The 27,486-nt window shown below is 41.3% G+C and overlaps 1 protein-coding gene across 4 annotated transcripts in view; it reads right to left on the minus strand.

Moving 5' to 3' along the window:
• Positions 1 to 14,817, minus strand: part of LOC131698854 (forkhead box protein J3-like) — an 82,297-nt gene extending 67,480 nt beyond the window's left edge. For 3 of the 4 annotated variants that reach the window (XR_009307862.1, XM_058993411.1, XM_058993412.1), the window contains exon 1: positions 14,410 to 14,804. The gene's annotated coding sequence lies outside the window, so the exon portion shown is untranslated. Of the gene's footprint in view, positions 1 to 14,409 lie in introns of all 4 variants that reach the window. The other variant, XM_058993413.1, reaches the window with a different exon arrangement.
• Positions 14,818 to 27,486: the final 12,669 nt, after the last annotated feature.

A 27,486-nucleotide genomic window follows, 5' to 3' on the forward strand; every position in this document is an offset into this window, starting at 1 on the left:
TTCCGGCATCCCGGTTTGCTTTCTTATGCCAGCCCACATTTTTTGAATGCATGTGAAAGAGGAACATGGAGCGAAAGAGAAGGTTCCTTTAGTTCAAGGGTTATTCTGCATTAACCATGGCCTTTCAAACTGCTGCAGAACCACTTGGCCACTGAAACAAATGAAGTGATTCATCAGAAACCGAAATTCAGGCTGACATGAGGCTGCTGGCCTGGGGTATAAAAGGGTTTGCCATGGCTTATTTAGAAGACAAAAATCACTGCATTAACTATCGGGGTGGGATTTGAGAGAAACATATTGCGAGAGTACTCGAGCATTACAATTTGTGTGTACTCAAGTCCTCAAACCAAACGCCACACAATACTCCTCTACATACTAGTGTACATAAACCTCCCAAACATTGCCTATTTTTAAATGCACTAACACACAATCAAGTAATATATTAAGTAATGAATATAATGTTTGCCTTCTAATTGTGTACAGTCAAGTAGTACTAAATAACAGAACATATTGAAATTCACGCACACACACTTTACATTAAATTGTTAAAAAGAGTTGCCTGGCCTACCTGTTTGAAGTATGTCTCAGAGGTTCTTTACGTTAGCGCAGTAGTTCCAACATACAAACAAAACTAAATATAAACGGCCATTTGGTCCAAAATCATACAGAACAATTTCAAGTGAAAAAAGCCATCTGCCTAGTATTGGGAAGACTGGGGAATGCGAACTCCACTGACAAGAAATCTGTTGGGTCACAATGTCCATATTTAACATTCCAGTCTGCTCGGTACAAAATCCAAACAAAGAACAATTCCAAGTCAATGTGTAAAAAAACAAAACAAAACAAAAAAGTCAATATTTTTTTTTATTTAAAAGTTCAAGCTATGTCCGCTTATATGCAATAAGCTGTTCCTTTTTTTTTTTTTAGCAGATTTGAAATAAAAATAAAAACTTCCAACATTTCAGCATTCCAGTCCAAAATCCAAGTACACAGCAATGTACAAAAAATGTACAAAAAATGTTCCTTTGTTTAGAGATTTTATTAAAAAATATAACAAATGTCAGAAAAAACGCTACTCATTAACTCTGTTACCATGTGGACTGGATTCCACACCACGCCTGCTACAGCATGCACACAGACTGTGCCACTGAAGCACTAGATCGAGCCTAGGAGAAAACCACTGCAGTGTCAATCTTTCTGTTGCACAATTAGAAAATCTACTTGGAGGCAATTGCCAAATCCCTTCCTTTTTATAATTGCTCTCACGTGAATGCGGTATGCATGCATAGCATTGAATTGTTTTTAACTAAGCGACATTGAGAGTACTAATAAAAGTGCTCCAGCAATGATTTTTGAGTTGAGTACTCTAACTCACCCCAACTTTATCACACAAAGACACACCGATCACAGATGAAGAGAGCTATACTGTAGTAAACACATCTATGTATTTCTCAGTTTTTCACCCAGCATAAACAAACAGTCTATTAGCATGTTATACTGGGAGTAACGGTCCAGAATGCATATTTTAAGGTATTCTTTGAAAAAAAAATTAAAAATAAATAAAAGCCTTTTCTGTTAGTTCTATAACAAGAGACAAAAGAATGATATAGTCCTAGAATTAGCAATAAAACAAAGTCTTGACTAAACTTACTTAAAATAGAATGTGGGGCTGGTGATGTGTCAGGAGGAAGCCACGGCTGTTTCACAGCGAATGCCAGCAGCATCAGAGCTTCCTCTTAGCTCACAGCCATACAGCACTGTCTGAACCTACAGTAAATATACCGTAAGCAAGAGATGAGAGACTGACTTATTTATCCACCTACACGGTTTCTATTACATTGGTTAATTTCCAAGAACACTAAACTGATATCATATTGAACACCATCCCATTTTCAGTGTGGCCCCACTTTCAGCTGCAGCATTACTGTTCAATATTGTCCCAAAATAATTTATTGTCAGACCTTAAAGAGCTTGGTATGGGTGCAGTTTTCTTAACGAATGTATTCTTCTTGTTGTTTAGATTTACTCTGCATCAGTCATCACGTCCTAATGACTTTATAAACCTCAGAATTGAAAGTACCTCTGTGGTTTCAATTCTCTCAGAACCATGTCTTACCTCCAAGTCTACAAGTGTAAACATTAACCAGTCCCCCTCAACACACTGGCTCGAGAGGGTGTAAGAAACATAACAGACCCACTAGAGGAAAGTTTGCAAGGGAACTGGGTAACGGTGATACTGTACAGGGGAGCTTGAATTCTGATGTTTCATACCCATTCAAAGTAGTTCTTTAAGTCTGAAACCAAGAGCTTATAACAATACCTTGAATATGGACACTAGGGATCACTAGCACAGCCTTGATACAAAATATAGACCCTGAATACATCAAGGAACTCTAATTTTCAACTAGTCAGTGACAACAATGACCTGCAATCTTAGGCTTACGTGACTTTTCTACAGAAATGCAGTGTGCATTACACTGCTGTCTCCGAGTCATACCTGCTCCAGACACCCCCGTCCTTCAGCTTATTATAAATGTGCCCTCTAGCCAACGTTTCTGCTCCCATTTGGGATCTTAATCCAGCAGAGAGCAACGATTCCAGAAAAAAAAAAAATAAGCCAGGCAGCCTGAAGTAAAACTTCAAAAGTTTAATTAAACACTTTAAAACTTAATTATCACAACCATTTGCAGAATTCCCATGGGGTGCAATACAGCTAGATGTTAGTCACATTTCTAAACCTTCTATTAATTCTATGTGGTAGCACGTTAACATAGCTATACATTTCCAGTGGACGATTTACCCGAACACCCAAGCGCAAGGTAAAATAAAACAGGTGCTTTAGAATTCATCAGTTTAAACTTTGTGTTTACAGCTTTGTGTTCTGCTGCTGAAAGGGGAACGGCAGGAATCAGAATGCACCCTGTGAATAATCAATACAGTGTAGGCCTACAGCTGTAAATGTTTTGCACACTCAACACCAAATTATTATATTACACTTTGGTTTTAACAGCTTCTACAGCCTGCATTTCTTTACAACAGCATGGTTTGGATCATAGGTCAGTTCTGGACTAGCCTAGCAGGGTTCTTACTACAGCACTGCCACTGATTCTTACCTGTTGGGAATTCAAAAGAATTTAAACTAAAATGAAATGTGTATTAAGGTGTATTTTATAATAAGACACCATTATGTTCATACAGGGACCTTGTTAAAAAAAAAAAAAAAAAAACAACGACATTTGCATAAAATTCCAAACCAAATGATACAGATAAAAGCCAAAACTAAACTGCAACTGAGTTTTTTGTTTTGTTGGTGTAATGAAAAAGCACCTGCAGTCTCAGCACTAAGCCAGTGGCATTTCCAGTGCTACACAAACACAGAGCCTGCCTACTCTAACCTAAGCTTTTTGTTAAAGTGCATCCTAACAAGTGAAAAACAATTGGATATCAAACATAGAGGAGACATTTAATAAAAAAAAACAACCAATCATAAACAACTTGAATCCCTAGTCTGTACAGTTCACTTTTTTATTCTATTTAATTCTGTCAGTGTAGCATCACGTAGTACAGTTTACAATTCTGATTTATACCAAATTATACAATAAACTAATACGTATTTTATGCACATAAACCACATGAAGTGAATGGGTAAGCTAGCATCAGAAAAAAAAAGTATTTACACAGGACAGGTGACACCAAGCTTAACATTCATCGGTGGTGTTTAAAGTTACAGTTTCATATGAAACAAATTCATATTAAAAATAGCTCCTTTAAAAAAAGAGGACCCTGGGGATCCAAACTCTCCCCATGTTTTCATGGATTTCTCAAAAGCATTATATCTGTTATGCTGGAGCCAGTTCAAGGTTGAAGTGAGTGTTTTATACATTAGGGAGATTAAGAAGCAAGTGAAGCTTTCCTGGTACCATGCTGAAAGGCCTTCTAATGATTGGTGACTGAATGTATCTTTCCATTAAAGTAACATACAACTAAATGCTGTCCAGAACAGAGCCCTGTTAAAAATAGGCTTTAAAAAAGACAAGCTTGGGCTACATTTGTTTTACAATTTATAATAAAAATATAATCAGAAAGGTAGTTAATACTAAAATATTTTCATCCTTAGAAGAAATTAGGCCTACATTCTACATCATTACCAACTTTTGATGGAAAAAAGGAAAAAAAAGAATGAAATACTGCCACAACCAACATACAAGTCAAGCTTTCTAAAAAAAAGAAAATACAAAAGCTTGTCCCTACTGTACATTTCTGCTTTTCTAGATTGCAATGGTAATAATGCATACAGTACATCTCAAAATATACTCAAAGCAGGACTTTCCAATGTGCTACAAGTCAGGCCTACACCTACTGCCCTCATGCCATGGGACCTTTTTTGATCACTACATATCTACTGAAAAAACTAAAAGGTTTGTATTGCACGGCCATTACAATTCACCCCCTTACTTCTGTTATCCAACATAATCAAGAAGCAGTATCTTACTGCATGGTATATTTAAGAAATGTGATCAATGCAAAGGAAGCACTAATCATGCCAGAGGAAATATGAGTCACTTTAACACCACACCAGGCTTCTCAAAAATCCAACAAGTCATTTTGAAATAAACACCAGAAAGTGACCAGTATCATGCAAGTTAAAATCTAAATGCCCTACTTCAGTGAAGCAGTGAATGAAAATAATCATTTGTATTGGTTACTCCTTGACAGATAAGTATTTCCTTCTATTTGGAGACGGGCCTCATTTTTGGCTTCAAACTGGGATATTCTGAATCATGAACTGAACCTTCCCCTACCAAAAAATGTAAAATGTACAGAATTTATTGGGTCTATAATGAGAACTTGGAAGCAAATACCATATTTTCTGTTGCACCAAAGTGGAATTCATCCACAAAGACTAGAAGCATAATGTAACCTTTTCAGGACCATTTCAGAATTGCTGCATCTTACTTAGAACTATATTGTTTATGCTTCTTTTCAGATTAATTAACCACATATACATTTAGGCATTTTTAGTGCTGGGACGAACATGGGATTTTTATGTTCGTATCTTCACTCATAACATAGCAGCTGGGGCAGGGGGCGTGCTCCTGTGTGTGTGACTTTATTTTACAGCAAGACATTACACTGTGCAACACAAAGTAGAATATCCCAGGAGTAAAGAATACGTTGCGTAGGCCTTACTTTACCCCAGTGAATTAACTGCAAAACAAAGGATGCCAAACAGCAGTTCAAGTAACACTGTTTTGTTTATTCACATTAAATAAATAGTACATAAAGTTGACACCGCTTTTTTTTTTTTTTTTTCATTCCTTGCCATTGCTGTTTCTTCACAGTAAACAGTGACCATAGATGTTTTTATAAAGTAATAACATGAGGTTTACTTGTGCATTTTTGTAGCTGAACAAGAAAACAAAAACTGAAATTTAACTTTAAACACTTTAAATAAAACAAAAATGTGGAAACGGCATTGTAAAACAAAGGGGAAAAAACTCACCGTTTTGGTTCTTGTTTATTACATTCAACATAGTCGCAACAAAAAATATATAATATATACAATCTATATAAAAATCACTATACAACATTTCCAGCAAGTTGGGCACTGTTTAAGCGAGGCATTTCAGAATGACGTGCTTGCCTTTTTTCTGTCCCATGAGATTCTGGATTCTGACTCGCTCTAAAGCAGCACAAAGCTTTTTTGACCCAGGTGGCTTTCCATGGAGATCACTATGCATGCATGGGCATAATCTGGTTTGTTTACTTTTTGCTGCCTAAAACTTTTAAATAGAGCCTGTGTTTTGTTTTTTGTTTTTTAATTTTTATATTAAATCTCACATATCACACAGAGCTCTTTTTCATTTTTTAAATTGTTGCACAACTTCTGGTGAGGCGGTAAATAAGTGCAATGCATTTTTGTCATTTCTAGTGAATACGAACACCTGATTTTTGTATCTGAATACATGTCTATAAATATTTGTTCAAATATTCAGATATTTGTCCGAGCACTAAAACATGTATTTTAATAAAACGGCAATGGTGCATTTCAGTAAAGAGCTGACAAACAAAATGATTAATGTTCATACTGTATCTGTCCAAAACCTTCAGAATTACCAGAGCTGCTTATTCAGAGCTGCCATGCCTACTGTAAAGTAAACAGATTACTGGTAGTTGTCTTTAACAATACACTGATAGTGATAACCAGCCCAGCCTGTCCTGACCAGGTCTTTATTCCAATCATGTTCTTAATTATTTAACTGTACCAATTAAATCTCCACCCAAGCGTTAAAGTAGCTAACTGCTTCTAAATCTAGTAGAGTTTCCTGTGCCTGGTGATGATAATTATGGTAGAGTAATTCATCATTGTGCTAACAGTGTTACACACACACTTTCGAACTGCAAAATAACAATAATGTTGATTCCGTTTTACTCTGAGCCAAATGGAAAATGTAAAGTTAGAACTTGCTGAACACTGAGGTCCATGCGCCTCATTGATTGGAGGTTTGACAGACATGTTTCTTGGCAGCATTACATCATTAGGTGCAATCCACTAGAAAGCCACTGAATATTCACCTTGAAAAGAAACAGATTTCTGTGGCATTTTATTTTCACAGTGTCATCATTAAATTCATTATTAAATCTACCCAACCAAATAATTATATATTACATTTTTCTGTACCTCTCTTAAATTAAATTATACTATAAAATCAGAGGAAAAAATCAGGAGATGCGCATTTTAACACATGCAAGAAGACCAACTCTGACAAACGCCTTCCAACCACACACAAATCCACGCACCTCACCCCCACACACCAACCACGCACAAACACTCACGGCCCGCCCACCCTACCAAACCCCAAAACAAACACCCCTGCCCCTCCACACACGCACACACACCCCCAAACACCCCCTACCCCCTCCACACACCCCCAAACACCCCCTGCCCCCTCCACACACACACAAACCAACCCACCCCCACAAGTAACCAGCACTGTATCATGCAGCACTTACTGAATCCCACATCCAGCAAGAAGCCTTCTTTAAAAATTAATTAATTTACAGCCAAAATAGACTTAAGTATCCAACTGAGTAAAACTAAAAACTTGTTTTTTTTAATAATATTAATAATAAAAGAGATCCCAAAAGGCCGAAGCCGTTTGCCTGAAAGCATTGCAATGGCTTTGTGGCACCCTACAGCAAACAGCATTTTACATGTTCCTATTTTTCAATAATCATACTGCTTTTTCAGATGCGATTGAGACGAGTAAACTATTACAAATACAGTAATCTGTCGTGTATCCACCCGTCACATATCCGCCCTAAACGTTTATCTGCCATGACCAAGCTCTTCAGCAATGTTAGTTTATTAAATGAACAGAGAAGATTAATTCAGAGATTGTAGATACCACCAAAGTTTCCATACACTGTGTTCTATGTGCTTCATGCGCTGCCATTGCTGGTAGTGTCATGTGAGCTGTTCAGTGTGTTGATATGTAAATAAATCTTGTTCGCCTGCAGGGTGTATCAACTTCAACCTCCGTCTCGATCTCCTGTCTGTCACTCAGCAGCGAATGCACGCACCCACACAGCAGACGACTACTCTGTGACAAACATTAATACCCAGTACCTTTCTAACCAAGGGATTTAGGGGAGCTCCCTAATAAAAGCTGAATCTCAAAACAATAATTGTGTGAATATAGTAACTGTTGCAGTTATTATTATTATTATTATGATCTGTTTATTTAGCAGATGCCTTTATCCAAGGCGACTTAGAGAGGCTAGGGTGTGTGAACTATGCATCAGCTGCAGAGTCACTTACAATTACGTCTCACCCGAAAGACGGCGCACAAGGAGGTTAAGTGACTTGCTCAGGGTCACACAATGAGTCAGTGGCTGAGGTGGGATTTGAACCGGGGACATTCTAGTTACAAGCTCTTTTCTTTAACCACTGGACCACACAGCCTCCTTGTGTATAATGGTATTTAAAACAGGATTCATTTATCAGACTTTTTACATATCCGCCCTTAGTCTGGTCCCACCGCAGTCGGATACATGATAGATTACTGTAATAAAAATATGTAAGAAGTGCTTCAGTATGATAGGCCTTGTACTGTATCCGTTTGCAAACAAGGTTCCAGTGTTCCCCCTTCATAATTCTGTCATTAGGAGCCATATATAACATGCTACTGTATTCCTGTTCCACCTTACAATGAGAATGCAAGTAGAACTGAATTGGGATTATGGTGCAGGTAAGAGCTACAGTAGAACAGTACGAGAGGGTGCACTGTACCATGCAGCACAGGTATAGCTGCGTCTGTACTCAGTGCCACTAAAGCACTGAAATGAGCGACCTTAACAGCCAATTATAATACATTTCAAAACCAGACACAGTCATCCCCTGACCTTTCAAATAAAAGGACTTCTCTTAAACACAGGAGGGGATTCACACATGACTGTAAACAAGATTCAAATTTGAATCATTAATGCCTTTCCACTAGATCTCAGGGGCATGATTCCATGCAGAATCATCATGATTAAAGCAGGCCTGAACTGTAGCTGATTTTTATTCTTGCTTTCTGAGGACTGAGTTGGAAACACAGCAATGAACCAAAACATTCATATTACCACTTATTTGACCAATCTCCTAGATGCAGATTTTCGAGTTTTTGTACATTTGTGATTTTTGGGTTCTTAAATGGATGAACTGCAAAGTAATTGTAACATATTTTGTAAATATTATAAAATACAGAGCTGAGAGGAAAGTGTATTGATTTAAATAAAAGGTTAGCCTATTGCTAGGGCAATGAATTGAGCTGCAGGTAACCACTGATTTTATTAGATATAATGTATACAGTACATTTACATTTGATTTTATTAATGTAAATACTTTAAGTGCAATTGTCCATTTCAGGTAGTCAAGAGAAACATTCAGATGTTCTTAGGAATCATAAGTGCAAACAATTTCTAACACTTTATAAAATGTAGTTTAGTATTTTACTAATATTACTAATTATGAGTGTTTCGATGTTACCATGGAAACAATGTTTATACGTAGGAACCAGGTGCCTGTTTCACAAAGCGCTTCTAAAATGAGAAGTTAGAAGGCTGCTAAATCAAGGATTTCGGAGTCTAGATCTCCAACCCCGTTCACAAAGGCTCTGTACTGTCCTGCTAGCTAGTTTGATTCTAGGTGATACCAATGATAATTACCATAGTAACTGTACTCACTTGCGGGACATGTAAACTCCGTCTCGATCTCTTGCCTGTCACTCAGCAGCAAATGCACGCACCCACACGTCAGACGACTACTCTGTCACAAGAATTAATACCCTGTATTTTTCTAACCAAGGGATTTAGGGGAGCTCCCTAATAAAAGCTGAATCTCAAAACAATAATTGTGTGAATATAGTAATTGTTACAGCTGCATATAATGGTATTTAAAACAGGATTCATTTACCAGACTTTCTACATATCCACTCCTACTCTGTTCCCACCGCAGTCGGATACACGATAGATTAATGTATCGAAAAAAGTAACAAGTTTCTAGCTCATGATGCTCCCCTATCGCAAATCATTTGCAAAAAAAAACAAAACACAACACCACACTGACATTTTATCTTTCCACCCAATACAGCAGAGCAATTAATTCAACCAAACAATAAGGAGATAAACAGAAGAATTAAAGGGAAGAAAACTTCATAAAATTGTATCTGCGTTCAGTGGGAGAAACCAGTGAACATCTTCAGATATACTGTTAAGATTGACACAGTTATTTTTTTATTGTTTACATCAAATACATGTCGCTTGTATTTCTTAATAAAATTACAGATTTGTTTTTCTTTTTTTTTTTTTTTTTTTTTGAGTGATGACAGAATGTGGCCAGCCAGATTATTAGGAACCGGCTCATAAAAAAGCGATTTTTAAAAGAAACACAAACTAAGCTACAGTACTAGTCAGAATATATTATCTTTCAAGAATGCGACTGCTAAACCTACTGCATAGCAGAAAAACTGAAACATCAGTGTGTATTGTAATGCAGTGAAGAGTTCTGTTCAGGTTGACTGATATGACGTTCTAAACAACTTCATCACTGTCAGTCTGGGAGATTCTGGAGAAGTTAAACTAGTGTGGAAGAGAGACTCAGGCAGCGTGTTTAGAGAATAAATAAAAGGTGCAGAGCGTAATTACTGTACTCGGGAAACTAACTTCAAATGTATAAGCAGTTCTATTTTCAGATTTCCAAACTGCACGTAAAAAAAAAAAAAACAACCACCTTCAAAAATAAACATTTTAACAAATCACTGCTACAGAATTAGACCAATTCTTTGCAGAAAATACATTTTTCTTTTTGCAGATTTTAGTGCAGATTTCCGTGGGGACTAATTTGGGCTATGAACTGACATGTTGGCTATTACTGTTGATTTCACCACTATGATCACATACTTAGGAAAAATCATAAACGGACAACCGCATAACTTTCAGACACGCAGAGTAATTTAAATTTGAAAACCTCAAACCGTCAAAATGACTTCTGTGGCGGTTCTAGAGTTAAACCCAACAATTTTCCGTACTAGATTTCTTTTTCTCATTTTCCAAACTGAATATGGTTGCACTTAAGACTTTCTGCATTATAGCATCCAGCTATTTCTGTTAGGTTTAAAAACTCAGAGCAAACTTGCTTCAAAACTACAAAACGATGGTAAATAATAAGTTGACTCGTGTCACTTTGTTCTGTCATTGCTGATTTCAGGGTTTCGCTGAAAAGCCATTCGCCAAATTTCTCATTGTTTCTGGCAACAGTTTATGTATGCACTGCAGTGCAGTCTTTGGAAGGCAGTGGAATTGGGGTGAATTTTTGTGGTGATTTCTTTAAAGACGTTACCTGTTCTAAACTGTAACATCTTTTGCCAAACTGTAGTGTAGGCAAGACAGATCATTATGTTCGTCTTTTTGGTCCAAGTTCACAAATGCCGACTTAAACCTGACCCTCTGTTTTCTTTCGCTTCTCTTACAAACATCTCCTTTTCTGCTGCAGACATGTTTAATATTGTCATCATCAGTTTACACCATGGCATTTCTCGACATGATCTCTGGCCACTGTAGATTTTAATTCCTTCATTACATTCCACCCCTGGACCACTCAAAATCCAAATACTCATTTTCACAAGCAGGATTGAATGATCTTTTAAGTTTCGGTACAGCTATCTCCTGAGGGGATCTGATACTGGACTGCCATACTGTCTGCTTTATTATTATTATTATTATTATTATTATTATTATTATTATTATTATTATTATTATTATTATTATTATTATCATCATCATAACGATTACTTAAATTGCATATGAGGGAAACAGTACAGCTTCAAAATATATGAACTGTTGTACAATGGCAATTGTTTTTAATTTGGAAGATAGATATATAGACAGACAGATATACACACACAGTGCTACTCCATTATAACACAACCTGTTACAGTGCGGAATCCATTATAAGGTCACAGTAAGGTCCTGGCTCCCATTTCCCCCATAACGCAATTTGCCTTGCACACATTGGGTGAACGTTCCAGATATGCAGTACGATGCATGGCAGACAGCAAAAAACAAAAATCTTTCTCTGTTAAAATGAAACTCGATTTGGTGGACAGAGTAAGAAAAGGTGCAACTCAAGCAGCAGTTTCAAAATATATAAATATTGAAGAATCTAACTTGCATAGATGGCTAAAAGACAAACAAAAAATAAGCTTTTATTGATAAGATCGACTCTAGGAAAAAAAATGAGGCAAGCTGCTGTGTGAATGTGCTGCTGTGAGAGTGCAAGACTGCTTGTTGTTTTTGGTGTGGCCCATGCTAACAGGGGCCGGGAATGATCGTCCTAATAAACCGTGGATTCGAGTACCTGCAAACTGTGTGTGTCTCCTTCCTTCATTTTGCACCATACTCTACAATATTAATTTGGCTTGTAGGCATTGTAAATCATTTCTGGAACAAAAATGCCAATATTCGTTATAAGACAAAACACAAATAACATGGTCTCCTAATTAAGGACCCCAACAACCTCATTCTAACAGGGTAGAGCTATGTATGTGTATGTATATGTATATGTGTGTGTGTATGTGTATATATATATATATATATATATAAATGAGCATGTGTCTAATTTCAGTTAATTCTTGAAAATACATTGTTTCTTCTTGGTCCATTTTCAGTCCAGCTACACATTACATAACCAGAATGCTCAGCGAGGCTGGTTATTCACTTGAGTTTATACGCTAGACAAGCGAGCGAATAAAAAAAAAACGGACGGAAATGCATCAAACTTTTATTTGCGATAACCATTTTTTAAAACTCGTGACGTCATTACGTACAGCTGTTTGTTCCTAGAATCGAGTCTGATGTTTTTGAACGATAAGATTTGCATATATTTTTTGAAATGTGTTCGTCTTGTTGATGGAAACATAGCTATTGTTTGCCTTCAATACTACATGGATCTGTAAAACTCTCACCTTATTCCAGTATTAAACTGGGGTCAGTTCCATCTGCACTCTACAATCAAATCCACAACCAGACTTTACACAAAGCTCAAAGATCATGTAAGTACTGTATCAAGTTTGCCATTACATTTTTTTTTTGTATTCCTTTACCTACTGCTATGCCTAAATGTGTTGTTTTTGGTATTTTTGATACCCACCTCCAGCTTCAGGCTCTGGATCAATTCCACCACTGGAACACAAAGTTATAACAATCCACGTTCAAACAGATTTGATCTCAGAGCTCTAATTTAAAATCACTTTTAAAACAGCCCCAGTTACAGATGGAATCGAGGCACAACTTAGAAATAAACTGGGAAGTGACTTTATTGGTTAGTGTTGTGGAGGGATGATGACCAGAGCGAGCAGCCCACTGTGACTCAACCTGTAGTTCAGCCTGGAGCTTGACATATAAAAGGCCTGACAGCGGGGAATTGCAGCCCATTATCAACATAGAAAAGGAAACTTTCAAGTTAAAACTTAACTGGCCATGATGCTTTTAGTCTCTGTGAGTATTTAAACAAATAAAACAAAATGCTGATGAAAAATGATTCACCTTATGCTAATGAATGTAAATGTCTCTTAAGAGGTCTGGAACAAATTGCTATTCAAATCCAGTTACATTACCACTTACCTAGTTTCAGTCGTGAAACACACTGTCACGCAATGCCACATATACTCTTCTTACTCAATGCAGTCCGACTCCAGTGAGTGCAGAGCTGGATATAAATGGTTTTGCAATGTGCCCTACAATATATTACATATAATACACCACGCAATACCATACACTATACCTGCACAATCATCCTGCAACACATGAATTGCGGTTACACCCCGTTTTGTTGAAAATGACATATTAATGTACTCCCCAACAGTGTGATTTCTGGCGACTTAGCAATGATAACTGGACATTTCCAATGCACGTTATGTGTTCTCCAGGTAACATGGTTCTGGGTACAGTTAATGCAGGCAATTTTTATATTTGCACTGAAAATTGCGACACTCGGCGTTTCCAATACTGAAGACACACAGACGCTTTGCACAGCAGCTGTCAAAGTTCCTGAAAGGTTTTCTTTACGCGCTCACGTTTATTGTTCAAAATGTAAAGCATCGGATGAAAAAAACAACACTATCTGAATTAAAACGTCAAATTCACACTGGAAAGAAAACACAAATATTTGAAAAGCGACATCTTCAAGCTTGAGAAAATTACCAGACATTATGATTCTGCAATACACCCCAGTACTTGAACCAGTGACCTAGCTTTCCAGGAGTAAAAATGCAGCACATGTACACTAGTACTCAAAATGCTGTGTTCTCGTCAAATGTATTCTATTTGATTGAACGCTCGACACCCGGGTAGCAAATGTCTAGATTTTAGCTATATCTGGTATAGCCACTGTAAACGTGCAATGACAGACAGTACCATTTCACTAAAAACAAAACTGAAAAAAACAAATATATAAAACACCATTTCCGAACCCAAACGGTTTTCTTTTCAAACAAAAAATAATAAAGTTTACTTTTAAAAAACATCTCCTTAAGAAAATAACCCCCGAGATCGAGTAGTGGCAGTCGATTTACGGTGATCCACCTTACATATCCAAAATAATGCTGCTCCACTAACTAACTTGCTTGCTTCTGCCACAGCACACGTTAAGCCAGCCTCCGAGCTCCAGCGCCCCAGACCCGGGGTACATCACCCAAGACTTCCCCTGTCAAGCCTCAGACAGAGTCAGCAGAGGAAGGGGATCAACCAGGGCCTGTCAGCTCCCCTCCATCCGCGGGACTCGAGTACAAGCCTCCACCCCAATAGTGGCGCTCTCTTGCCAGGCCTCGCTTCAACTCCCATCCCCGTGTTCTCCCTGCTACTCACCCGGGTTGGTGGTGCTGGACCGGTCCGGGTACGTATTGGAACAACAGTCCACCCCCCTCCACCGCTACTTTTTCTTCTTCTTTGCCCCGGGGAATTGGCTCCGCTCCCCCCGCTGTATAGTTTTTTGTGTTTGTCCCGGGTCAGACCCGCTCTGCCCCGGCCGGTGTGTCGGTCAATGTTTTCCCTCGGCTTCCCCACCTTCTCCCGTCCGCTTTCCACTCAGCAGCAAACATCCGGGAACCGCTCGCTCGCTCAAACACCCGGAACTACTTCCAGCGCCAGTCGGAGCACGTCGCAGATCACTCCGTACTACTCACGCAGTGAGTGAAGGGATCCACATTCGCACAATTAACTAGCCCCGTCACTTTCTGTAGCGCAGGATATAGACAAAAAAGCATGCAAGGACATGCACAACATTTAGGTCTAACGGTGACATTTTATCTGGACGTTGGTTCATCTTAGTGGGCGCAACGGTTTTAAAACAGACGAAGTACAGTAATTGGAGGTTTTGAATCCAGAGCACATCCACACGCAGTCTTGCTTTTCAGTAGCCTAGTGACGCCACTGCTCATTTTCATCTATTGCACTGCTAAGCCTGCACATTTTGGACAGTGATAAATAAAAATTATTAAAATTACAATTTGAACCAATAAAAGAAAACAACAACATTGGTTCATTTAAAATGATATCATTCACAACTTGAATTAAGAACCCGTCAACGAATCATATGTTGATATTGACAAACTTCAGTTTTTTTACACCACCCCAACAGTGAGCTTACATACAAGTTTTATTTTGTGGGTTGTACAATGACTGTCGTGAGTCTGCGGGTTTTAATGTCAATTTGCGGCTCAAATGAGATCTCACGTTTGGGCTAGAGCGTGTTCAATAACTCAAAAGCTATTCAAGATTTCAATACATTCCACTTTAAAGCAATAGCAGATTTGTTGTCTGACATTTCCCATTTTGTTGCTCCTATTTCCTTTGTGGGGAAGCAAAGAACAGAGCCAAGTTTGGGGTGGTTTAAGTCTCCGAGCACAGCTGCACGATGAAATTGAAAGCGCTTGTTTTTGTGTTTTCTATAAGAAGTTAATTGGAGTTGTAATGCGCAGATGTCTAATTTTGCCTTTGATCTCAGTTTTCTCCAAGAAGGAAACATTGTGAAGTTTTCCTGTGAAGTCCCATCCTTGCTTTAATCCTGGTTTCATTTTGTTCCTCTTTTCAAAAACTGAACTGAAATGTGCCCTATTGGATACCAGAGTAACAGCAGGCATTAATATTGCGGCACAGCCTTCAGGGAGTATTCTAGAATAATCTATAATCTGCTGTGCACATGTTCACATGGGGTATTCCCTTAAAATGGGCAGCACTGCAAGCAAAAGGCACACCAACCCTATATTGATAGAACATTATGGCCCTTGTATGTAAACAGTGTGTGACTCTACCCTGCCTCCCTGTGGAAGCAGTGTGTGAATCTACCCTGCCTGCCTGAGTCAGCAGTATGTGAATCTACCCTGCCTCCCTGTGGAAGCAGTGTGTGAATCTACCCTGCCTCCCTGTGGAAGCAGTGTGTGAATCTACCCTGCCTCCCTGTAGAAGCAGTGTGTGAATCTACCCTGCCTTCCTGAGTCAGCAGTATGTGAATCTACCCTGCCTCCCTGTAGAAGCAGTGTGTGAATCTACCCTGCCTCCCTGTGGAAGCAGTGTGTGAATCTACCCTGCCTCCCTGAGTCAGCAGTATGTGAATCTACCCTGCCTCCCTGTGGAAGCAGTGTGTGAATCTACCCTGCCTCCCTGTGGAAGCAGTGTGTGAATGGCTGGGTGCTCACATGCAGTGCTCAGGTCATTGTCTCCCTGGAAGAATTGCAGCACCATGCAGATGCTCTGTCTTGGTATTCCTTGGTATTCACTGAGACAGTTGTGTTACTAGGAAAATGGTTGCTGTTCTAGGACAACTTGCTGTCCATAATTAAAATTATTCTTTGCAGTCGGAAGTTTGTGTCTACTTATTAACAGTATTATCCACATAAGCTTGACACATGAATACATAAATGAATTAGAATGCTGTTCTGTGTGTTTTTAATCCATGTATATTTTACATGAGAGCTGGTAAACCTGTCTCTAGTCTGTAGTGAATGTTTCTGGGGCACACATCATTAATCCCTTGTGGTTGGTGAAAGGGACTAGCTGGCATGTGAAGTGAGTTAAGGCGACTGTGACAGTTTCCACCGGACTTCCGCAAACCCAGAGTGACTGGGCCTGTCTGCAGCTGTAAGGGTTCCTGGACTGAGCAGTGGAGACGGAGGCAAATTCAACCTGACAACAGCGGGTCTGCAAGGAGACGCGTCTTCCAGCAGCACATTACTGCACTGCTTAACAGCTTATCTTGTTTGTTGGGAGAACTACGTGCTGAGTTGCAGAGCTGGAGGCCAACATCCATCCCTATAGAATCAAGATGAGATGGAGCAAGAACGTCTCACAGCAGGGGAGGACGCCAGTACTACACTAATCACCAGTCTTTTGACAGGTACGATTCCCAACAATCAGGACATATAGAACGTTATTGGTAAGTCCACCCACATCTAGCCCAGCACAGCATTTAAACTAGCATGCCAAAGTCCAGAAGTGCCTTTGATCGAAGGGGACAGCCCGATTGTGGAAGTTTTAATAGAAGGAATTACGGTCCCTTGTTTGCTTGACACAGGCTGCTAATTCACTATGCTGCAGCAGAGTTTCTTTGAACAGCATTTTGGGAAGCATGGGAAATATCTTCAAGACCCTACTGCTTGGCTTTCCCTGCAGGCTGCTAATGGACTTGCAATCCCTTATGAAGGCTGGGCTGTGATGGACATTGAGATTGGGGATGTGAGGATTCCCCAACGAGGCATTTTAGTAGTGCAAGATCACTGTCTGTCATCTGCGCCTGCCTTTGCTAGGCTTGAATACTATTCAGGAGTGCTGGGAAGAACTGTTCCAAAAGAAACAAAGCAACAACCTTCAAGGGCTGCCATGCCTGAATGAGCCTGGAAGAAAGACTTGGCGACACGTTTTGAATGTATGTGCTGAAAGAGCCTTTTTTACTGACAGAACTGGACGTTTTGGGTTTCTTCACACAGTTAACCGGTTTCCCCTAAAGATTCCTGGATACAGTGAGATGCTTATCCAAGGCCGAGCCAGAGTTGGACCAGGGGGACAAAATTCTAACTGCCTAGTGGAACCTTTGGTAGAGTAGCAATCTTTTTCTGTTTGAACACCGTGGAGAGGATGACTATCTGTGTGGGTTAGGAATACGCGGGGGTGGGGGGATGGGGGGATGGGGGGGCGGTTTGCCATCAGAAGCTAGGGGAGCTGTTTGTAATCCAACCCGAAGAAGTGGCTGAAGAAGATGCTGTGCAGATGGCACAGACCAAGCCTGGAATAGCTGAAGTCCATCTACTTCAGACTGAAGGGGTTGTTTTGGTGGGAGGGTGCTTATAATCTTGATTCTTTCTTGAGTGAGGAGCAGCATTCCAAGCTGAAGCAGCTTTTGGACTAGTATCAAGGCGCTGCTCATGAAGAGGATTATGGACGGACAGGCACTGTTCAACACCAGGTATGGACTTGAGACGCTGCCCCAGTACGGGAAAGGTACCGACAGATACCAACCAGTCTTTTCGGAGAGATAAGGACCTTATTGCAGGGTATGCTAGAGTCTGGGGTAGTTAAGGAAAGTAATAGTCCTTGTTAAGAAAAAGGATGATTTTGTGCCGATTATCGCAAGTTAAATAGAAGAATCGTTGACCTCTCTGAAGAAAGCTTTTTGGTTCTTACTAGTCCCACTGTATGTACAATCTCTTCTACCAGCTGGTGCCATGTACACTCCAACCATCCCCTCCACACCACCCTTAAATACAGGAGTTCAGCATCCCCTCTCTCTGCTTGTGATGGGAATGGATCTCTGTTTGAAATATGCCAGGAATGTGTTTCAGGAGCCCACACGCACACACGCACACACAGCATTCATACTGTCTACAACAATTTAAATTAAACATATGGGAAGAGATGGGTACACAGTGAAAACTGTAACGGCTCTTTTGCTACATGATTGAATAAGATAGAGAAGTGACACAGCCAGTTTTCATTATGTGTGTGTGTGGAATGTAATGCAATGTGGGAGAGTGATTTCATTGTGATTGTTTGATGTGCAACCCCCAAAACAGCCACTAGAGGGGACTCTGGTGCAGCATTTGCTCGGGATTGCTAAAGCAGTGTGATGTAAAAGGGAAATGCAAGGTAAACAAGCTATATGTCAACAATGTGTAATATGCACACACACACAAAAAATTAAACATTTCAATAATTTAGGAAAAGTATTGTGATTTCTTTGCTTGGACTGTATGTGTTGATTTGGAATGTGGAGATCAAAGAGATGGAATGTTGCTTTGGTTTCCTTCTTAATCACTTCATGTGCTGTGGTTTAAAATCCACCCAATGGCTGCAGACCATGTGACCTACAGCACAGATACCAGGATGTAATTAAATTATTTGGATTTCCATTAAAAATAAATAAATAAATAAATAAACAAGGGAAGAACCAAAAGATTCTCGGAACAATGAAATGGTGAGCAATGATAATGCTAATCAAACAAAATGAGTTTTAAAGCTTTGATTCCACTCCTTTAACCAGCATTCTCTTTGTAACTCTAACAGGTAAATAAACCAATAATTACTCATATAGGAATCGATTGTGTAACAAAATCCCCTGTAACACAAACTTCATTCCCAATCCAATGAAATATTCTGTTGTATAATTAGTATACTTGTATTAAATGATGATGGCCAGAAAGCTCTTGAGTTCATAATGGACTGAATTGTGGTGTGCATTCCCTGGTTACCTACCTGAGACCACATCACCAGAGGCTGGAAGCTAGATCCCTATGCTCCAGGAAGGAAACACAGGGAGAATCTAAATCCAAAACGCTTTAAAATACATAAAATAAGGAAGGAAATCCACATCATCTTCCACTTTGTATAACAGTAATAATGACCTTCACATTGGGAATTACTAGGATTACATTCCTACAAAAAAACAGGCTGCAATCTTGGGGAATTCTTGTGCCTTACCCTCAAGTTTCTCTTCAATTTATAAATGGCATCACACAGCAACTCCCCTCAACAGCTCAGAAAAATTGAAGAGTCTTTACACCCAGGAGCTTGACAGCTGATGTCAGAGAGCTGCAGTCCATGTGACCAGTAGGGGTCCCTGTAGGTGGCACAGTCCCTGACGATTTCCCCTCACTGGCTGACTCACCCTGGTTCTGCCTGGGGGTATGCTGATTAAATGATGATTCTGTGCAGATGCAGAAACATCACAAGAGAATTATGGATAACTGGGATTATAAACAGGACTAAGGAAAGCCTACATTGCCAAACAAGTAGCTCTTTGTCTGGGAGGCATTTCCTCTCAGGGCTCTTTCAAGGTTTCTCACAGAAAAGGCGTTTGTAACATTATTAGTATTTATTTCTTAGCAGACGCCCTTATCCAGGGCGACTTACAATTGTTACATGATATCACATTATACATTATACAGATATCACATTATTTTTTACATACAATTACCCATTTATAGAGTTGGGTTTTTACTGGAGCAATCTAGGCAAAGTACCTTGCTCAAGGGTACAGCAGCACCTGGGATTGAGCCCCTAACCACTACTCCACACTGCTTCGTACAGTAAAACAAGCACTTCACTTCCTAAGAGCGCACCATGGTAACTGCACACTATAATTCAGCACTTTACTGGGCTTTACCACCTTGCTTAACCCTCCCCCCATTAAACAGTCTGACAGGGCCCTTTTTCCTATCTATAGAAACGTTGCTGTTGGTTCCTGGTTCTTCACATGTGCTGTACTGTGTTACCTTCTGTCCGTTACCTTCAGCAAAGGGAGACTCAAGGAAGCCCTAGGTCCTGATATGAACAATTGGCACTAAGGGACCTGTATGAAAATGCAGCAAAAAAAAAAATCCTGGAGCTGCCAGCTCTAAACTTCCACCTCCAATAGGGTTATTAATAGTCCACTTAATTAGCCTTATATCCAATTAGTGGCTGCTCCTGTCGACATGAATAGATAATGCAGAAAACAAAGAAACTGGCTTTTCAACTCCTTTGTAAAGGCATGTGGCCAGGGTTGATTAACAATCAATTAATCAATCAACACCTGGCCACATTCCACACATGGATTTGACAGGGATTTCAGTTCAAATATGCTTTCTTTACAGTCGCAGACAAAAGTATTTGGGTGGTTAAAAAAAAAAAAAAGAGAAAAACTACAATGAAAGTGATTTCTATCATTTCTAATTGTTCTATTGAAAGATATAAATTAGAGCTTCAGCTTTATAATAAAACAACAAATTACTACATACCATGCATAAAATGAAAAATAACACGTAAAACTAATTTCATACTGTGACAGGGATGGCTGAGTGGTCTGACATCAGGCAGAAGCAGGAACAAAAATACTGACACCGGGGAAGTACTGCAGTTCAAAAGGCTTGCGCCGTTTTAATTAAAAAATAAATAAAATATTCAAACACAAAACACTCGCTCACAGAGCAAAACAAAAGGTTTAAACAAAATAAATCACGGACACAAAATAAACAATAAATAATAAATAAACCATACAGGTCAGGCTGGGCAGTCCCTGTCACTGTTCCTGTATGTTATAATTTAATTTCGTTTGCTCTCGCTCTCGCTCTCTCCGCTCCTACAACACCCACCACGATCTAGAGAGCTGCAGGCTTTTTATAACAGGTGACCATCTCCCGATTAGCAACAAATTAAATCACCTAATTAATTCGGGAGATGGCCACCTTCTGCACGAGTTTTAATTAAATACCATGTGGAGGGGGCTTCCCATCCACATTACTAAACAGTATAAAATAAACAAAACGGCTACGCCGTCACTAAACAATAACAAACATACGGCGCTCGCCGTCATGCATACAATAATCAAAATAAACAAACACAAAACAACACAGGGGCGGAGGGGGAACCCTCGTTCTAAACTAAAACAAACAAAACAATGTACAGGGCTGCTGGCCCTGTTACACATACTTTGACAGAAGTATTTGGGTAATCAACATATTACGTATGAAACCCATTTGTTGCTAATTATTGACAATTATCATGATTGAAAACCAACACCTTATGATAATTATAGAATATATAAATACATACTCATCAAGTGCTGAAAAGTAATTTGAAATGTGTGATTTAAAAAGCAACAAAAATGGTTAAAACTAAAGAGTACAGGAACAATCTCAAAATGGCAGTGATACAACTAATCGAAAAAGGAGAAACTACCAGAAATATAGCAGAAAGACTTGGTTTACCGAAAAGCACTGTGTGGGCTATTATTGACAAACACAGGAGAACAGGAACTACTGCAACTAGCTCCAGGTGTGGAAGACCAAGAAAGATTTCTGCAAAATCTGGAAGAAGAATCATTCGAGCAGCCCGGCAAAATCCTCGGATTACTGCAAAAGATTTGACCCAAGAATTGGGAGAAGATGGTCAAGAAATTCACAAGCAAACAATTCAACGATACCTTAACAAGAGGAATGTCAAACACCAACTGCAAACCTTTGTTAAAAACAATACACAAAAGAAATTGATTGGAGTTTTCCATTGAATACTTGAAGAAGCCTGATGATTTCTTCAACCAAATTGTATGGTCAGACGAATCCAAAATATAATTTTTTTCACCAAAAAAGCAATATGTTTGGAGGAAGAGAAGAATTTAAAGAAAAGTTCAGGAGAGGGAGGAGCAGGGGTCGCCTCAGTCTCCACCACCAGCAGGGGGAGGTAGACTGCTGCTCCCACCGCCCCAACCACAAGTGCAACAGCGACCAGAGGAGCCAGAGAACCTGTTCCCCTGGTGCACCTGGTGCGGAGAGGTGGATCACCGCTGGAGGGACTGCTCCGAGGTTCCACCGAGCTGGTGCGGGCGGTGTGAGGAAGGGGGACATGACTGGTCAGGATGCCAAGCGGGAGGAGCCTGAGCGTCCACAGCCCAAGCGGGAGGAGCCTGAGCGTCCACAGCCCAAGCGGGAGGAGCCTGAGCGTCCACAGCCCAAGCGGGAGGAGCCTGAGCGCCCACAGCCCAAATGGGAGGAGCCTGAGCGTCCACAGCCCAAATGGGAGGAGCCTGAGCGTCCACAGCCCAAGCGGAAGGAGCCTGAGCGTCCACAGCCCAAATGGGAGGAGCCTGAGCGTCCACAGCCCAAGCGGAAGGAGCCTGAACGTCCTACGCCTGAGTGGGAGGAGCCCGAACGTCCTACGCCTGAGTGGGGGGAGCCCGAACGTCCACAGCCCAAGAGGGGGGAGTCGGTGCGTCCGCAGCCCAAAAGGGAGGAGTCGGTGCGTCCACAGCCCAAAAGGGAGGAGTCGGTGCGTCCACAGCCCAAAAGGGAGGAGTCGGTGCGTCCACAGCCCAAAGGGAGGCAAGTCGGGGCTTCCACAGCTCTGGGACCCAAGCCACCAGCAGAGGGAAAATGCCTGCTGGTTCAGCCCCAAGAGCCGGAAGGGGAGGAGTTACAGGCCCAACCCCCTGGAAATTTTTTGGGGGGAGAGGGGCAGGAGGCTGGTGTCCCCCAGCAGCCTCTATTCATGCTGCTGAAGGCAGCACGGCGCGCACCAGCCCAGCCGCCACAGCGGAGGGAGCCAGCGCCGCCAGGAGCAGAGGAGCTGCCTCCACCGGAAGGAGCAGAGGAGCAGGAGCTGCCTCTGCCTCCGCCACCTCCACCGCTTCCTCCACTAGGAGCAGAGGAGCAGGAGCTGCCTCTGCCTCCACCACCACCAGGAGCAGAGGAGCCGGAGCTGCCTCTGCCTCCGCCACCTCCACCGCTTCCTCCACTAGGAGCAGAGGAGCAGGAGCTGCCTCTGCCTCCACCACCACCAGGAGCAGAGGAGCAGGAGCTGCCTCTGCCTCCACCACCACCAGGAGCAGAGGAGCAGGAGCTGCCTCTGCCTCCGCCACCTCCACCGCTTCCTCCACCAGGAGCAGAGGAGCTGGAGCTGCCTCTGCTTCCGCCACCGCCCGGAGCAGAGGAGCAGGAGCTGCCTCTGCTGCCCGTACCTCCACAGGGAGTACGGTGGCCGGAGCCCCAGAAAGGGGAGCTGCCGGCCACGAAGAAGGGGGACGAGGTCTGGAGACCACTTTCCCCAGCAGCAGTTTCGCTGCAGGAGTTCTTGTGGCCGGAGCCCCACAGGAGGGAGCTGCCGGCTACGAAGAAGGGGGAGGTCGGGGGACCACCTGCCCCCGCAGCTTTTTCGCTGCAGGACGGGACCAGCATGCTGTCAGCCGTGCCACTACCGGCAGGGGAGCTGATAGCATTTCCAGACATGGGCCCACTGAAGCCTCCCTTCCCAGCCCGAGACTTTGGCCTGGACTGCTGGGTATTTAAGGGGGGAGGTGGCCGTTGAGGCCATGTGTGCTGCGCACAAGGGGGGGTATATGTGGCAAAGTGCCCCGCCCCTGTGTGCATTTGTGTGTTCTGTGTTGTATGTTGCGTGTGTTAATGTTGGTGTATAGATTGATCCACGGGATATAAACGGGTCTGTGTTTCACGTGTATTTAAAAGTGTAGATTTGTATTTAGGCACGAGGAGGGCACAAATCACTTCACGTGCTGGTTAAATGTAATATGTGAGCACGGGGTTGCACAGAATTAATTCACGTGCTGGGATTCAAGTGAATAATTAATTAGTAATTGAATCCCAGCACAACAGTATAAATAGGCACATTTTTAGTCACTCGTGGTTAGGTGTTCGGTGAGTGGAGAACGGGATTGGAGACGGAGGTAAAGAGAATAATAATAATAATAATAATAATAGTTAGAGTATCTGCTCACCGTGTTTGTTTGTCTGTGTAGTCCGTTTTGTTTGTCTTTTTATTTTGGCGTGTAGTGCCGTGTCCTGTTTTGTTTTGTGTTAAAACCTTTTATTTGTTAATAAACGCTGAGTGCAGCCATTGCACTCAGCTCATCACAACCCCAAGTCTCTCTGTATTCCTTCCTGCTTCTGGTCTGACGCCACCCACTCTGGCCGTCTTTGTGACAGTGCCCAAATACTTCTGTCAAAGTATCAAATTAGTTTATGCATGTTATTTTGCATTTCATGCATGCTATGTAATAATTAGTTGTTTTATTTTGTAGCTGAATCTCTAATTTATATCTTTCAATCGAACAATTTGAAATTATAGAAATCACTTTGTGTTTTTTTTCATTTTTTTAACTGCCCAAATACTTTTGTCTGCAACTGTATAATCACCCAGCAAAACACAATAACCCACTATTTAGATGCTTCTTTAGCATAGGGAAAGCACAGGTTACCCAGGTAACAGGAGATGATTCTTTGTCATAGGGAAAGCACAGGTTACCCAGGGAACAGGAGACATTTCTTTGACATAGGGAATGCGCAGGTTACCCAGGTAACAGGAGATGATTCTTTGTCATAGGGAAAGCACAGGTTACCCAGGTAACAGGAGATGATTCTTTGTCATAGGGAAAGCACAGGTTACCCAGGGAACAGGAGACATTTCTTTGACATAGGGAATGCGCAGGTTACCCAGGTAACAGGAGATGATTCTTTGTCATAGGGAAAGCACAGGTTACCCAGGTAACAGGAGATGATTCTTTAGCATAGGGAAAGCGCAGGTTACCCAGGTAACAGGAGATGATTCTTTAGGATAGGGAAAGCGCAGGTTACCCAGGTAACAGGAGATGATTCTTTAGCATAGGGAAAGCGCAGGTTACCCAGGTAACAGGAGATGATTCTTTGGCATAGGGAAAGCGCAGGTTACCCAGGTAACAGATGATTCTTTAGCATAGGGAAAGCGCAGGTTATCCAGATTAAGAGAAACATCAGCCTTCCAGAACTAGGGAAATATATCCCTGAATAAAGGAAATGTCTGCTAGTGTGGTCAGGAAGAGACTCTGTTAATTCTCCTGTGTGTCCAAAAACCACCAGCTTGAATTTGAAACATTTAATTAGACAAGAGACAAAGCAAGTGCTTGAGGCGAGCCAGGAGAAATCAAATACATGTCAAATACACTTAGAGTTATACACAATGATCTGGACACAAATCCAAATGTACAGGTAAATAACACGAGTGTAATAGGACTTTAGTATTAAGAATAGTAACACTTGCAACTCTTGACACATATTCCAAGCGAATATGACAACGCTCCATTGGAATTCGTATGAATTTCATGTTACCAGTATTGTGCTACTGCCATGCTTCTTAATTTCGCACTTCACTTCTGATCATTAAGCACAGCTTGCTTTGCATAGCCCTGCATTGGGAGCGTCATCTGTCAGCACTAATCTAGTGAGAGCTCTGCATGATACCGTCCTTCAAGACAGTCAAGTGCTCTGTACCAGTTTACTGGTTCTGTGATTGAGGATTGCGGTGCTGAGTCCAGAATCTGATTGCACTGGGGCCTGGAAGCGCCCAGGGTGTCCATCCTCTCAGCGGAAGATGGATCGTTCGGGAATTCATTCCCGCTGGAATCCCATTGAAGCTGCATTACTGCCCAGCAGAGAGGGAGCGAAGCAGGTTATACACTAGAAATGTCCCACAGCACCTCCTCAGCTATCACCCACTCGTAGCACCACGATCAGCCAGGGTGAATCAGAAAAGTCTGCTTGGGCCTTACCAGAGGGAAAATATCCACCACTAGAAGAATATCCACCACAAGGCCTACTGCTTCATTGTTACACACATCGTTAATCTGCAACAGTTTGTCAAGCTTACATTCACATCTGCACACTGGATCTGCCTACGTCATTACATTTCATATCTGCAGAGTGTATCTGCCTACGTCATTACAAACCACTGGGGCTACGTCTGAAAAGATTTCTAAAAACTGCATACTGTATCTGAAATGACGCAGATTTTGAAATCACCACTAAGTGGCGTGCAACTGTAATTTCTGCCCCCTCTGCAACTGTGAGTTGAAAATCCAGCAGAAAGAAACAACTGAGTAAGGTGTATGTGTTGGTGTTAGGACAGGAAGCTATGGGCATTGTGGCTCTCTGTCCAGCCTGACCATTATCATGTAATCAATTTTACATTCAAAAATCATTAGCACCAGTCTGCAAAATGTATTTAGTTTAGTATACATAAACTACGACAGTTAAATTAAACAAAGTCCAGTTTATATTGCTTTATAGAAGACAAGTATTGTTGCCTCTATCTATGTATCCAGTAAAAAGTATATATTGAGCCAGTAAAAAGTATATATTGACATATTTAAATTGATTTGTAAAAAAAGGCTTACATAGTACAATACTACTAAGGTACAATAAATAACTTATTTTTCATTGCAATTACGGCACGCTGTTTTATATTACAGTGGTGTAGTAGCGAAATTGTTAAATATGTCTACACCGAGTTATTTTTCTATTTAAAAACTATAACCAATTGCCGGCCGCAAGAAACGGGCTTTTGCAGTTATTACTGAATAGCGACAAAACTTGACAGTGGGGTGGGGGGTGTCTGCGTCATCCTCTATCTCACACTGGTGGGCGAGACTCCCAGTCACTGACTGGTCTCTGCCCTTAATAACCATCACTGAACCCCACTGTACAGTAAATTAACATTAAAACTGCAATTCAACGACTTATTTTTTATTGAATACAAAGTCAAGTAACATGTATATCGTTTTGTGTCGACCAAAAATCTTGAATCATCCAGCACCTTTAAAAAAAAAAAAGGCATTTCAGCCGCAGCCTCGCACGATATCGAGCTCCCCACCCAGTCTGAACCGGTTGAGGCGCGATCCTGAGCAACATCTCCTCCAGAGACAGACATCATCCGCGCGTCCCCGCAGTCAGGTATCCCCACCCTCCCATTGGCTGTCCGGCCTGCGCGAGACTCTCTCCCTTCATTATAACCGTTGGTCAAATCTGAGGCACCCGCCCCTGTTATCCAGTCGTGTGTGCGTCACCATTGGCCAGCGCGGCTACTGTTGTATAGATTCCATTGGTCAATTTGCCGGGCACGCGGACAGTGTAAGCTGAGCGCGTGCTTGAAGAA

This window comes from Acipenser ruthenus, chromosome 20 (genome assembly GCF_902713425.1).
Source record: "Acipenser ruthenus chromosome 20, fAciRut3.2 maternal haplotype, whole genome shotgun sequence".
NCBI lineage: Eukaryota > Metazoa > Chordata > Actinopteri > Acipenseriformes > Acipenseridae > Acipenser > Acipenser ruthenus.